At 35.2% G+C, this 14,249-nt stretch overlaps 1 protein-coding gene across 4 annotated transcripts in view; it reads left to right on the top strand.

The window, feature by feature from the left end:
* Positions 1 to 14,249, top strand: part of Cdh18 (cadherin 18) — a 959,213-nt gene that overhangs the window by 716,928 nt on the left and 228,036 nt on the right. The window lies entirely within an intron of this gene.

Raw genomic sequence — 14,249 nt, 5'->3', positions numbered from 1 at the left:
TGAACCAACCTTCCGGGATATGAATATTGGGGAACACATTCAAGCCACATCTAAGCTATAACAATGATATGGTGATCTTGACAGCTTTGAATTATTCTATGAAATACATCTGAAACTTCCTATAATGAAATGACCAAGGTTTGTATAATATCCAAGATATTTTCCATAATGTTATTAAATCTCAAGTTTTTCAGAATTGAGACTTGAATATAAGTTAAAACAATTTTTTATCATAGCAGAAAGGGAAAACCAACCATGAAATACAATTACACCTGATTTTTTGAGTCAGAAATCAATAGAAAGCATGCCATTTTAGAAGTGAAGACAGAGTGAATGAAACTATTTGTAAATGGAATGAGGATTTTCATGTGGAAAGGGCTTTGTGGGCAATTGAGATATTCAACAATATTGCCAAGACATATATTATTACCAATAAAACACTCTACACTCTAATAAAGGTGTTCGCTTCATTTGTATGTGTCAAGAAATCCTTTTTCTAGAAAACAACAGGAATCATTTTTTCTCTTATATTTTTTCTGGAAATATATGTCAATTCTCTGCAATATAGGATTGCTTTCACTGAAAATCAGGAGTTTTTAGTATGAACCGAAATTTGGTTGTATTGTATAAAATGTGCTTTATATCCAGATATTATTTCAAAGAAATTCACACTAGATCATACTACAATTCAACTAAAAGCAAACGTCACATCTTCCTTTTTCCAACTAACTTTTCTTAAGGTAAATATGTAAATCTCTACATCTTAAGTACGTCAATAAGACATCTTTCCTTAATCATAATTTAAAATATTTAACAGATTATAAAAGAACGTAATGATTTTTAATTTAGGGCAAAGAGAATGAAATATCTTCTTTTTCGAGAAGTATGAGTATGTAAATTTATAAACTTTAGGTTCAACAGAACTCTTAAATAGTCGAAGGTAAAGAAAGCATGGGGTTTGCTCTATGACCCCCGGAGATGCACTGGAACCTCTGCGATGTTTTCTCATGTCCTCGTTTTTTCCCTGGGGTTTTTAAAGCCCCAGGCACGTTCCCCTTGCAGCTGGTTCTGTGTTGCAGGGCAACCAAAAGAGATTCCAGCTGTGCTGACTTCTTGCCCTGCTGTTGGGGAACTGATTTAGTTCTGCCCAAACACCTTGGGAGTTTCATACTGGACATGTGCCTGGATTTGGGTACCTATTTAAAAGTCATCGCTCTGAGGCAGCATCTTCAGAATGAGATCATTTCAGTAGAGTGAGGCTGGCACTATAGTTCTATATGGAACATTAGTGTGCACCTAAGGAGGCACACTGCAGAATCAAAAACTAAGCCAAAAATTCCAAGTTTCAGAACTTTCTTCTCTTCCTTCCAAGAACTTTGTTCTTCAGTGTCAGTTAGCTTTTGTTTTGAAACAAACTGATCCGTGACTGGCTGGCCCCAAACAATACTCACTTTCTTTGTTTATGATTCTGTGGGATGAGCTGCTGTTCTGCTGGGTCACACATGATTGAGTTGTAATTATCTGGTGGCTCAAACAGATGCCTCACTCACATGCAGTGCTGGGCGCAGCCAGCTGTTTTGTCTGCGGTCTCAGGTGAGGGCCTCCTGTGTCTGAGCCTCACTCTCTCCATCTGCAGGAGGAGAGGCTGTGCCGCTTCTCTTGCATGCTTAGGGCAGCACCTCAAGTCGGTGAGAGCAGAAGCTTCAAGAATTTTTGAGGACTCTCCGGAGCTCTGTTGCTTCCCTTTTGCTCTTTTATTATTGTAAACCCCTCAGTTGAAACAAGGCGTTTTGTAAATATGAAAGAAATCCATGGCCTCCCTCTCCAACTATAGTTAGTTAGATGTGGATAAATAATTTTCTAGAAATACAGTCCCTTAATTTTCACAAAGTCATTTTTTCTGCGATAACATTTAAAAAATTTCAAGTTTACTCCATTAGGGAGTTTTCTTATTATTATTTTTATTTTACTATATGTGATTAAATTCATTGTGGTAAAGGTAGGGATCGAATCTACTAAGCAGGCTTTGGCTTTTCACTTTGGTTCAACGATGACATGATTCACTAGATTGATTTTATACTGTGGTTGATTTCTTTTAGTTTTTCGTTTGTTTTTTATCAAAGTAATCCAGATGTGGCATTCCCCAATAAAACTGACCAATTTATGATTAAAAAAAAATACTTGACTAAAACAGATAAATTCTCCTGTGTAAGTTGGATTTCATTCACACAAATGAAATCCATGATCATGGTTTTTAATAAAAACCAAAGAGTCAAAAATGAATTACATGTGTGTATCCTTCATGATGGGCAATGAAACACAAAGGCACATAACACATTTGCACACACATAAAGTAATAAGAGAGTTTCAGCAGTTCTGGAGGAAAGTTTTGTGTAGGTAATTGTAATAAATGTAATAAGTAAAATTTCTGTAGTAGCCAGTGGAACATCTTGATTTATAATTTCACTTTGGAGCTTAACATTTCTCTTAATGGAAAGAAAATTTTTAAAGAAGCATATCATACACTTCTTACTGAAAGTGATCCTTTGCTTATTGGTACATTAGGATTATGTACAACAGTGAGATTCACTATGCCGTATGCATACATCCACATCACATAAACTGCTCAGTGGAGAGGTACAAGGGAATGAAATGTATCCAATTATGCTACATCCATGCACAAATGCACCACAACAAATCCCACTGGTATAGAGAATGACAATGCAGTGATTGGTAATAATAGCAGAAACGAGATCAGAAGTGCAGGCAAGGGAGTACCAGAGGGGAAGGGAAAGCCCCTAGGACGGATGTTGAGCAAGGGATGTGAGCACATCTGGGTCTCACCATTTTAACATTTCATGTTATTTTGAATTTTACTGATGTTATATCAGATTATAGGTCCCTTAAAATATGTTTTTACATGTCTGATGCACTTAATAAAGAAAATAGGCAGTATGTGAACTAAATATCAATAGAAGGCACACTATTTATACCTTCTACAGAGACAAGAGATATTTACTCAATGTGAAATGTTGTATATAGCCTTATAATATAAATTTATACACATACTAGTTTCCTCATTATTTTTCACCATTCATCAAAACTTGGTGGTTCACATATAATTTCATCCTTGTGAAAAACATTTTTGCTATCTATCCCTTGCTTTTATATTTTCCTCTTTCCTTCTTTTTCCTTCCCTCTGTAGATGTTCAGAGATGGGTTTGCTGAGGGTGAGAACCAAAGATGCCTACCCTTACCCAGAGCGCTTACTCAGGCATCGGAGATGGAGCTCTGAAGGCACAGATCTAATTTTATTTAGGGTTGCACAGGACATATATAGGCACATTATCCAATCAGGTTAACACGCTTGTTAAAGTATAACAGAGTCAGCCTAAAGGTGAACTATACATTGAGGGTCCAGGTAGTGTAAACAAACCAAGCATGCCTAAGCAATTCTGCCCAGCAACAGGTCTGAGACAAAGGACTAGGGGAATGGCAAGCTCCAGCACACAGCATGAGACGAGGCAGTGTGGGGAGCTCACATCACAGCTTTCTGTGACGCATGTCAGAACGAGGCCTCCCCTCAGCTCAAATCAGCCTCAATAGCTACAAAGACCTTCATTCCACGGCGAGTCTTTACCATTTCCTTAGTTTCTCTGTCCAGACTGTTTGTCTTACTTAGACCGTGGTGTCAGTGACCGCTGTCAGATAAGACTGAGGAATGTTCCCTACATTTCCCCCTTCTTTACTAATTGAAGCAAGTAGGATCTTGGCAAGCATTTGTTGTGATTTGGCACGGTAAGCTAGTCGCTTCGAAAGAAGATTGAAAATACAAGGAAACCCACATATGCATAAGAGTACAACAAATATAAGTATGAGCACAGTTACAAAAAGTTGCTTTAACCAAAACATGTCTGGTAACCAAGAAGTCAGCCAATCTAGCAGGCCTATATTTCCAGGTTCTTGAAGAATGTTATCAACAAGGTCTTTTAAATGACTTAGCTCTTTGGAAATAGAATTACCATTATCAGTTAAGTTGAAACAACACATATTCCTAAGTTCCTTACAGCCCTTATGGTGTAACAGCAACAAATAATCAATGGCAGCTCTATTATCAAGAATAGCTTGACGATGCTGCCTTTGTTCCTCATTAAGCATTGCAATAGCCTGAGAGGTATAATTAATATTTTTTACCATGGCACAGGCTAACTTTATAACTCCTTTATATGCCCCTACAGACAAGTTTCAGAGGAATTAACAATTTCCACCAAACGTACCCAAATATTATAATGAATGCAATCGGTTAAAGTAGAAGACGATAGCACAGAGGCATGAGCATTGGAATTAGCAGTGATAATAGCGCACATTAATAGGAATAATGTCCCAGGCCCTGGATTGGCCTCCGGCGACATCTGCTCCGCTTGATGCATCATATTCTTCATATCTCCCCATGTTATGGTATGACGTCTTCTGGAGCGTGGGCGTCTTGTTCGTCGTATCGGTCCAGGTGTGGATCGAGCATCTTCACCCTCAATCTTCAATTGCACCATCTATCTTGTCGGCAGTGTCGTCTGCTTTTGTTGTAACTGGTCTGACATTTCTTGCCAGTACCCAGATGGGCAATGCTTCCGATTCTGGAAAGACACAAGCAAAACCTCGACTTTGGGTTAGAAGAGGATGAGAACCATTCTATTCATTTTTCAAGGGATCTTTCCATCTAACCATTGGTAATGGTGGTGGAGATGATAGAAGTGATCCCCAGTGTTTACAGGCAGGAGATAATCCTTGCGAATCAAAAGTTAAAAAAAATTAAGGTAATTAGGGAAGATATTAATATTTCTCCAGGGGGGATTAGTTCCCCCTTTCCTTTTGGATTTGAGCTTTTAAAGAACAATTTGCACATTCCATGACCTTCCTTCCCACAAAAACTAAACAAAGTTAAGCCCACCATAGTAGACCTTTCTATTACCAAATTGTCACCAAAAATATTGATCAGCATTTGCTAGTGCCAGTATAATTTAATCAAAGCATATATACGTTGCAATCATTGTGAAATTTTTGAATTTATTAATCATTATAAAATTTATTTGAAAAAGATTATACAAAAAATTAAATCATTTATAAGGGTATATGTTTCTTAAATTTCATAATAAAATTCAGCTATTAAAGAAGCTCTAAGTTTACCTTTCAATAAGCTGATTTGTAATTGTTTTGAATTAATTAATTAATTTCCTTTTTAAGACACCATTTTGGATGCTGCCCTCCATTTTCCAGGCATCAGGGATCAGGTATGGAGAGAAAGCTCAGCCTCAGACACAGAGAGTGGGCCCAGAATTTAAGAGTGGTGTGAAGGCACAGAGATCATACATGGGGAGAGGTAATCATGTCCTCCAGGTGTAAAGCAGAGGGAGTCTCAGTAACCAGGTGTAGGGCAAGGCACCGTGATCAGATGTAAAGTGGAAACCTTGAATTTAGATAGCTAGAGGATGTGGTGGTTAGAGACAGACGCAAGGTAACCTGATCAGTGCAAAGAAAAGGTACAGCAAATGGGGATGGGATGAATGCATAGTGATCAGGAAGAGTGAGGATGTATAAAAGCGAGAAGACTCAGTGCAGGACCATCCAAAAGCCATCTCACATCCCACCACCCTCTGTTGGATGTCATTCTACTCCCCTGTTTTCAGTAGTGGATGTTGGTGGTCTGTGCTGAATGATACCTGCCTTTATTGCAAGTGTTCTTGAGATCCATCAAGCTTCTCTCATTAAAATGTCATTTCACACTTTGGAATGTGGACACCATTTTCTTACTCCTATGCATGAAAAGAAAAGAACTCTGTAAGTTCTATTCAGATCTTTTTTGATTGCATAACCTAAATGGATTCTTTAAAACTTGCACTGCTATGACACACTGTAGCACCATGGAATGTTATAGAAGTTGTGTTTCTTCAAAAAGGTGGCACTTAAAAGTTTATCATAGTATTGCATATAAATATCAAACATTCACACTATAAGTGCAAGGCTGCTTTAGTGTGCAATGGTTTGTGGCAATTTGTAATGTAGCAACAGAAAACTAACAACAAACTAGAAAAATCTAAATATGCATAAATAGGCAGTGTGGAATAGTATGTTTCTTATGTATTATACAAAGGTATATGTGTATTTATACAGTTTGAAATATCTATTGATTTGTGTTTGAAATTCAACAATTTTCTACAGTTATTCTCTGAAGTGGTCCTTCTGAATAATTTTTTCTTCCCATGGGCTATAGTACATGATTTTAATATTTGATTCAAGTTCCCTTTATCACTCTATTTTTACTTCTTGTGTTTACCTCAAAATAATTTCAGGTCTTTTATTCAAGGACACTAATTATATGCATACTTAAGTTGTTCACTTACTCTTCACAGTTATCATATATATATATATATATATATATTTATATATATACAAATTCAAATCTTGAGTATTTCCTTCTTTGTTAAATTCTCTCAATACTATTCTTGGATGGAATTGCCTAAAATATAAAACGTATATTTGCATAGTTGTCATGGAAATATCCACAAAAAATTGTTAAGTGGTTGAAAGATGCACAGTGTTTTATTTATAGTCCATACATAATTACGTTATAGACCTTTGAGTGAACAGATAGAGGTTCTGGAAAAACACACAGAGAACTGTTGAGTTTAGTTTTCTGATGGGAAATAGAACTGGAATTATATTTATTTTCCTTACCAAGCACACATTTTATTTCTCTAATTTAAATTATCTAGTATGATCAATATAATTAACACAAGAACATTGACTAGGATTTTTCCCCTATTGTCCTTTTAGCAGGGAGATAGATGAGCCCTTGTCTTGGAACTGATTTATAACTAAATTTACACTCTGACTCTGCGTGATTAAAGCACCTACAGAGACTCCAATTAACAAGACAAGCAGAAGTTAGCGATTCCAACAACGTTTTATGAAATCTATTACATCAGGTTTAATTATCTGGCCATTGTCCAACTACATGTAGTTATATTGCCAATCCAGTGAACCGATAGTATTCTACTGTCTATAGTTTGATTTACTAAATTAGATGCTTTGCAAACACTCACCTGGATGTGCTGAACCAGAGTAGCATCTATGTGATATATTCAAGTTCACAGTATTTTAAATGATCTAGATCATATGGTAAATAATTTGACCTCAGGTTGGAATTCATTTTCATGCTTCTCAAGACAGTGAATGAGAAGAAACCATGGGAAGATAAAGCAGTGAACCAGAACCACAAACATAAAATGTTTTTATAAGTTTGTTGTAAAGGCCATCATTTCAAAACATTTCATGATATTCTCAATTCAAAAGACTTTCTGACAATGAAGTACTAGAACAAAGTTGAGGAAGTGTGGTCAGTGGCAGCTGAATAGCCCTTATCACTGAGGGAGAACAGCTGGTAGTAAACCAACCACACCAGACCAGCAGTGGAGTGCAGAGTGAGTTAAAAAACAATTAATGTTAACAGCCTCTGAAATTCAGGGGTTGTTTGTCATTGCAACATAAAATACCCTTAGATCTATCTTTTTGATATAACGCCCCTTGACATGTCAGAGAGAATATTCCAAAAATAAACCACAGATATTTCAAAAAGAAATGAGAATAATAACATGGGATATCAACAGGAGGCAAGAGATTCTGAAAATTCCCGGAGTACTGCAAACAGTGACAGCGGGTGAATGAGGGAAGGAGACAGTTCAGACCGATAGCCCTAAATATTAAAGGTGAACATTTCTCTGTCCAAATCGAGCCCGTATAAATACAGGAATACAGAGGAGGACTAGGAAAAATCACCAGGGCAACTTACTAAATTAAAGGTTTCAAAACAATGTGGCATATTTCCACCTTCTTTAGTGTAAACAAAGTAATTATTTTTATTCTACTATAAAGGTTTTGTTGACTTTTTTCCAGAATGGCTCACAATGGGAATACTGAGAAACAAAAATAAAGCAGAAACACATTTCAGTAATCCAACAAATATACATCAGAAGGTGAGAAAAAATAGTAAAAGCTGCTCTTACCAACAGGCAAATGCACTAACTCCCCTCTCCTGACGCAGTCCTTCCTCCCATTAGGGGTGCAAGAGTCCTTGACCTTCCTGGAAAGCACATCAACCCGTCCCAGCCACACTCACTGAGATGTAGCACCCTACTGAAACGGGAAACATCAACTGAACTTCTAAAACCATCTGCAATCTATCTCTCCATCAGCCTCTGTTGCCCTTCTGTCTTACCTCTGCTTGCTTGCTTGCTTGCTTTCTTCTTTCACTTTTGAGATCAAGTAACAACACAAAAGACAGGACTGAACATGAACAAATAGAATAATGAACACAGAGATTTTCATTGCTGAAAATCATGAAAGTCAGAGAAAATAGAATAATTTAAATTAAAATGATTGTTTTGTTCATAAGGTGATGCTTTGATGTATTCATTAAATAAATATAGAACGAAATGGAAAAAAATCATGGAATAAAAAGCATATTTTTTATATTTACCTTAAGGAGACATGCTAAAATTAGAACAATTAAGAATTGGTGGACTGAATGAGGAATAAAGGCAATTAAGACTAAGTTGACTATTTAACCAACTAAACCAAGGATATAGCATGCAGATATATCATATTCTGTAGAAAAAAAAGAAAAGAAATATATATATGAGGATGCTCAATTAAATAACTAAAAAATGGAATTTTCTTGGATAGTAATAAACACCAAAACCAAAAGATTGGAAAAGATGAATTTTAAAGTATGAGTATTTTTCTATATTATATTTTTCTTGAGTAAATGGACATGAGAACACAATTACAAACTATTTACAAAACTAGATTGATTTCAACAGCAAAATGATCAAAAACGAGAGGAAATATGGGTTTTCAGATATAAAAGAACTTCGGAAAGTTTACAAAATTTCAGAAATAGAGTAAAAAATATACAAACATGTTCTAGATGTATTTCTTATGAATGTCTGCAGCATAATAATAATTATGATATGCCAAGAAGAATAATGAGTAGAAAATATGGCTGGTACAATGAAGAATTTTGAAAAGTCTTGATTGTGGCAATTTGAATGTTCTTAGTTTGGTAGTAACTTTATCAGTTAGAAATACATGTAACAGCCAGGCATGGTGGCATAAGTGTGTAAATCTCAGTGTCTTGGAAGGCTGAGGCAGGAGGAATATGAGTTTAAGGCCAGTCTCAACAACTTAGTGAGAACCTAAGCAATTTAGCAAGACCTTGTCTCAAAATAAAAGTAAGTAGAATGAATCAGACATGATTACCTCATATAAATAAATGATTACACAACAGGTATGATTCTACATCATATACATCCAGAAGAATGGGAAGTTATAATCCATTTATATACCATATGTCAAAATACATTCAACTCTTATTTATAACTAATTAGAACTTTTTTTTGAAAAAAGAAGAGCTGAGGATGTGGCTAGTGGTTAAGTGCTCCTGGGTTCTAACACTGCCTACCTCCTAAAAAAAAAAAAAAAAAAAAAAAAAAATACATATAACCGGGTTTGTTGGCCCATCCCTGAAATCCCAGAGGTTCAGGAGTCTGAAGCTGGAGAATCTCAAGTTTGAGGCCAAACTCTGCAGCTTGGTGAGAAACTGTTTCAAAAATATAAAGCAAAAGGACTGCTAATATAGTTCACCAGTGAAGTATCCTGGATTCAATCCCCAGCAACAAAAACAACAACAAGTTTAGAAATACAGGCATTTAAAATTTGCATCTTATTATGTTTACCAATCCAATTGTTTTATCAGAGAATTAATCAACTAATACTTATTATTTCCTGATTTTATAAACCTTGAAAATAAAGACTAACTAGAGATAATAAGCAATGGCTATTTAAGTGTTTGCATTTTGTCATACACAAAACCAGAGAGAAGGCCAAGGCCTTCAGTTGTGGTCTGCTTAGAAGCTGTTGGCTTTGGGACGCTACTGGTGGAAAAAACTAATAGTGGTGCAGCCCGTGAGTCTGGTTAGGAATTCATTTTGGGCTTTTCTCTGATTCCTCCTAAATTGGAAACGGGAATGAAAATAAGAAAAACTTAGTTATTAATGAATTCCTGTCCATTTGTGGCTGGTTCTTACCGTGAGTACTGCTTGGTTTTCTTGAGTGTAGCTAATGAAAATGAGCTGACTTTCTGTAAGTCTGATTTAGAGATAACAGCCTGCCTCCTGGTCTGGTGGTCTGGTTGCTCTGCATAATGGCAGATAACGGGTTAGTTTCCGGGCTGATTGCTGCAGATTATGATTCAGAGTTCTATTTTATGTATGATCAGGCCATTGCCCGGGTATACACCCTGTCTCTCAAATCAAACCGTAGGAGAAGCAGAGAAGTCATTGTTTTTCATCAAATGACACAATATGTATTACAAAGAACTAAAATGATTATATAACAAACACACACTAAGGCTGAAAAAAATGGTGAATACTGATTAAAGTAAACCTATCAAAGTTAATAATGGATTTAAAATTGCATATTGGACAGAGGTATTGATAACTAATTTAGATACACCCATTTCTCATGTTTTATTATGGTGTATCAATGTATTTTTTCCAGAGGTAATAAAATCAGATAATTTAAAATTATAATGAAAGAACAAGTTGTAAGACACAAAGGTGTGGCTTCATTGGAAGAGAGATCTAGTGGACTCTGGTATGGGACCCCAGAAGCAAGGACATTTAATTACATCTATATGGATTTCTCCTACTTTTAAAATTTCTTTAAAATATTTAGATCCTTCTATCATATTTTATAAATTAATTATTTTAATGTGTTGTTAACATAATATAAACTGGACTTCTTCCTCCAAGATTAAATTGAGTTAATGAATGTTGATCACATGTGTGTCAATCTAAAAATACAGACACATATGTTATATATAGTACATAATTTATATTATATATTTATATTATGAAATATTATTGTACTATTATGAAATATTATTGGCAATTTTGTGAACAAACAAGGACAAAATGTTTTTCTCTCTACTATTTTATTTTATCATTGCTTTCATTTGCTTGATTTTGGATTTTTGTTTTGCTTTGTTTTTATTGTTGCTATATATTGGAATGTAAAATCAGCTAATTGTCATTAAGAACAATGCTGAGTTTGGCACAAATGTTTATTTTTTCAAATGGAATATTTTTAAAAGTAAAAATTTCAGCAGATTGTAAATACAAATTACTATTTTTAAAAAAATTGATAAAAACATCAGGAGCTATGAAGTTGGCTTAATTACTATAAATGCTAAACAAAAAAGGTTAATTTTTATAATACATGTATGCAGTAAATTAATCAGTAAAAATGTATTATTTTCAAAAATAGGAACTGAGATGTTTACATTCCAACTTCATTAACATAAAAATTCCCCAAAATCATTTCTAAGACATTTCATTCATAAGAATATAAATAACTAGAATACTTTGTGTTTAAATGTTTGAATGTCATGTATATGAATATAAATTTCCTCTACATTAAAAGATATTCTTCCCTAAAATCTAATCTTTCTAGTTTTTTTTTTTTGTTTTTTTTGTTTTTTTTTTGGTACTGGGGATTAAACTCACTGAGTCACATCCCCAACCCTATTTTGTATTATTTTTAGAGACAGGATCTCACTGACTTGCTTAGTGCCTCACTTGTTGAGACTAGCTTTGAACTCGAGATCTTCCTGCCTCAGCCTCTGGAGACACTGGGATTACAGGCATGCACCTGGGATTACAGGCGTGCACCATCACATCCAGCCCTAAGGTCTAATCTTTTAAAAGTACACACAGTGTACATGTCTCCAGATGATAGATTTGTCAAATCCAAACATGCTGAATAACTCAATTTGTTGAATGTAAAGAGTACCCACATTCCCATTTAAAAATAGTAACTACACTAAAGTCAAGTATAGGATTTACTGCTTATGTTGCTAGAGTATATTCTGGCCTATTAATAAAGAGATGAGGAAATGTTGAAATTTTCGGGAGAGATCTCTTAATACGTTCTTGTATCAGTTGCTGTTCAATCTGGAAAACCAAATCCTTGACCAATTTGATGAATAGGCTTACTGTGTGGAATAAGTGACAAAATGGTAGCAGTGAAACTCAAAAGGACGTGAGAAAACCAATGAAGGAGTTCGGATTCTCCCTAAAGCTGGATGGCATATGCAGTATCCCTGGACCCCAGGATCTGGACCACATAGTATGGACCATGGTAAGAGGCAGCTGGAAGGGGCTGGAACCACTTAAGAACTGCCATCACTGCCACTCTTTCAAAGAAAAAGGAGAGTGGTCAGAAAAGAGGAAGGAAGCAGGGTGGCAGAGGAGAAACAGAGAGAGATTTGAGGAGAGAGGCGAGATGTTGGTTTTCCCGTGTCCAATTTTTCTGTCTTACTTACCATTTTCTAGTTGGTAGGAAAGACTAATAAACATCATTGACTGTAGTTACTTCTCTGCAAATGAAACAGAGTAGACCAGGGAAAGAAATTAATCCAAGAGCAATATATAAATGCATTTAATATGATTTGTAAGACTGGTGGGCATCTGATCGGTTCACTTTCTATTGCCATAATTTACTCTGTAGAGACATTAAGAGAGTCATGAGTTTTGCTTGAGGCTGCTGGGGCACCACAATGTCAGTACATGGAGAAGACTTCCTCCTAAGTATTCTACCCATACTCTCATTTGCTAAGATGTGTTTACTGGCTTGAATGAAACCTGCCTCTCTCCAGGCAGATGTGTCTGAACTGTCGTTATGCACCTTCAAGGCACACACAGGAGAGAAGGGCAGAGGATATTATAGCCATTAATCAAGAGTCTGCAAATTATGACTGAGTGAAGCCTGAGGGTACAAGGAAAAAGCATCACATAGATGCCTTCCAACATAGAGCTGGGTTTGACTTCTATAACTCTTTGAATCTCAATGAGTCATATCTGTAAAATGGCATTAAATGTAATTTTGTCAGTAGATTGATCACATTATTAAATAAAAGGTTTTATTAGAAGAAAGTTTCCCAACTCAATATATATCATTTTCTTAATTACTTTCTTTTCCATTTTAGGAAGCAAACATAAAACTTACTTGGGTAATGTGAAATTTCACATTGAGTAGTTCAATAAAAAACGATCTAATTGAAATTACATAGAATAGTGGTTTTTGTTTTGGTACCTAGCCCAGATATTTCATAAGTGTTCTCACAGAAAGATTTATTTAATCCTATGACTGTTGAGTGAATTTAAAGCTTTATCAAATTACACAATGACTAGAATCCAGTGTTATTGCTCTGTTGGTGAAATTACAGTTCTCCTGTGTAGAATGAAATTTAAGTTGCGTCTTGATGACTATTGCTTTTTCACAGTGCCTGGAAAAATCTTCTGAGAATTAAACCCTGAGAGAGTCCCTCAGAGAGGTACTCTCAGCCTTCATAAATCTTCAGCTTATTTTTACTGAAGGTTCTTGTTCAACATAGATTCTCTTGAGATTTAAACAGAGTTGTGAACCCTGACAAGCCATGCATAGCAATTTGCAATCTCAGATAGTATTTGCTTGGTATTAAAATGCTTTATTAAATATTTCAAATTGGTCTTTAGAGATTTTTGAGCAAGTTCACTCTTTCTGCTTCTCATTGATATGCAACTTTACACAACCCATGCTATTTATAAAGCCTTAGAATGAAAAGAAACCAAGTAAGAAGAATGGCACAGGGCAATCCCCAAAGGAATTAAGACTTAAATTTTATTGTAGAAAAGATATGTGAAAGCTTTGTTTTTTAATGTATTTGAATCTCTCAGATTTGTATAAAACATCAACTGAGAGACACTAATCCCTAGCATGGGAACAACTGTCTGTCATAGGAAATATTTAATATGAAAATACTGTACAGCAAATAGTTGCTGAAAAATTAAAATACACTATTCCTGTGGTAATATTTTTAATAGAAACTGTTGTAGAAACAAAGATAGCTTCTATATACTTTCGAATGTTTTCTCTCATGGGAAGTCAGTTTTGTAGGGAAGGGACTATTTGTTTTATATCTGTTCATCAAATCCATATAATTCTCAGATAATGTTAAATTCCTATATTAATATTTTGGTGAAACAATGAAGTTTTAAACATCACTTTATATGTTTTCATTAGGTAATCTAGAAGAAAATAAATTTCCTGATATATTATGTGCACAAATTTGACATATAGCTTGAAGGAAATAA

The sequence above is a fragment of the Sciurus carolinensis genome, chromosome 6 (genome assembly GCF_902686445.1).
Source record: "Sciurus carolinensis chromosome 6, mSciCar1.2, whole genome shotgun sequence".
NCBI lineage: Eukaryota > Metazoa > Chordata > Mammalia > Rodentia > Sciuridae > Sciurus > Sciurus carolinensis.
The sequence above is the reverse complement of the archived record's forward strand: the minus strand, read 5'-3'. Positions and strand labels throughout refer to the sequence as shown.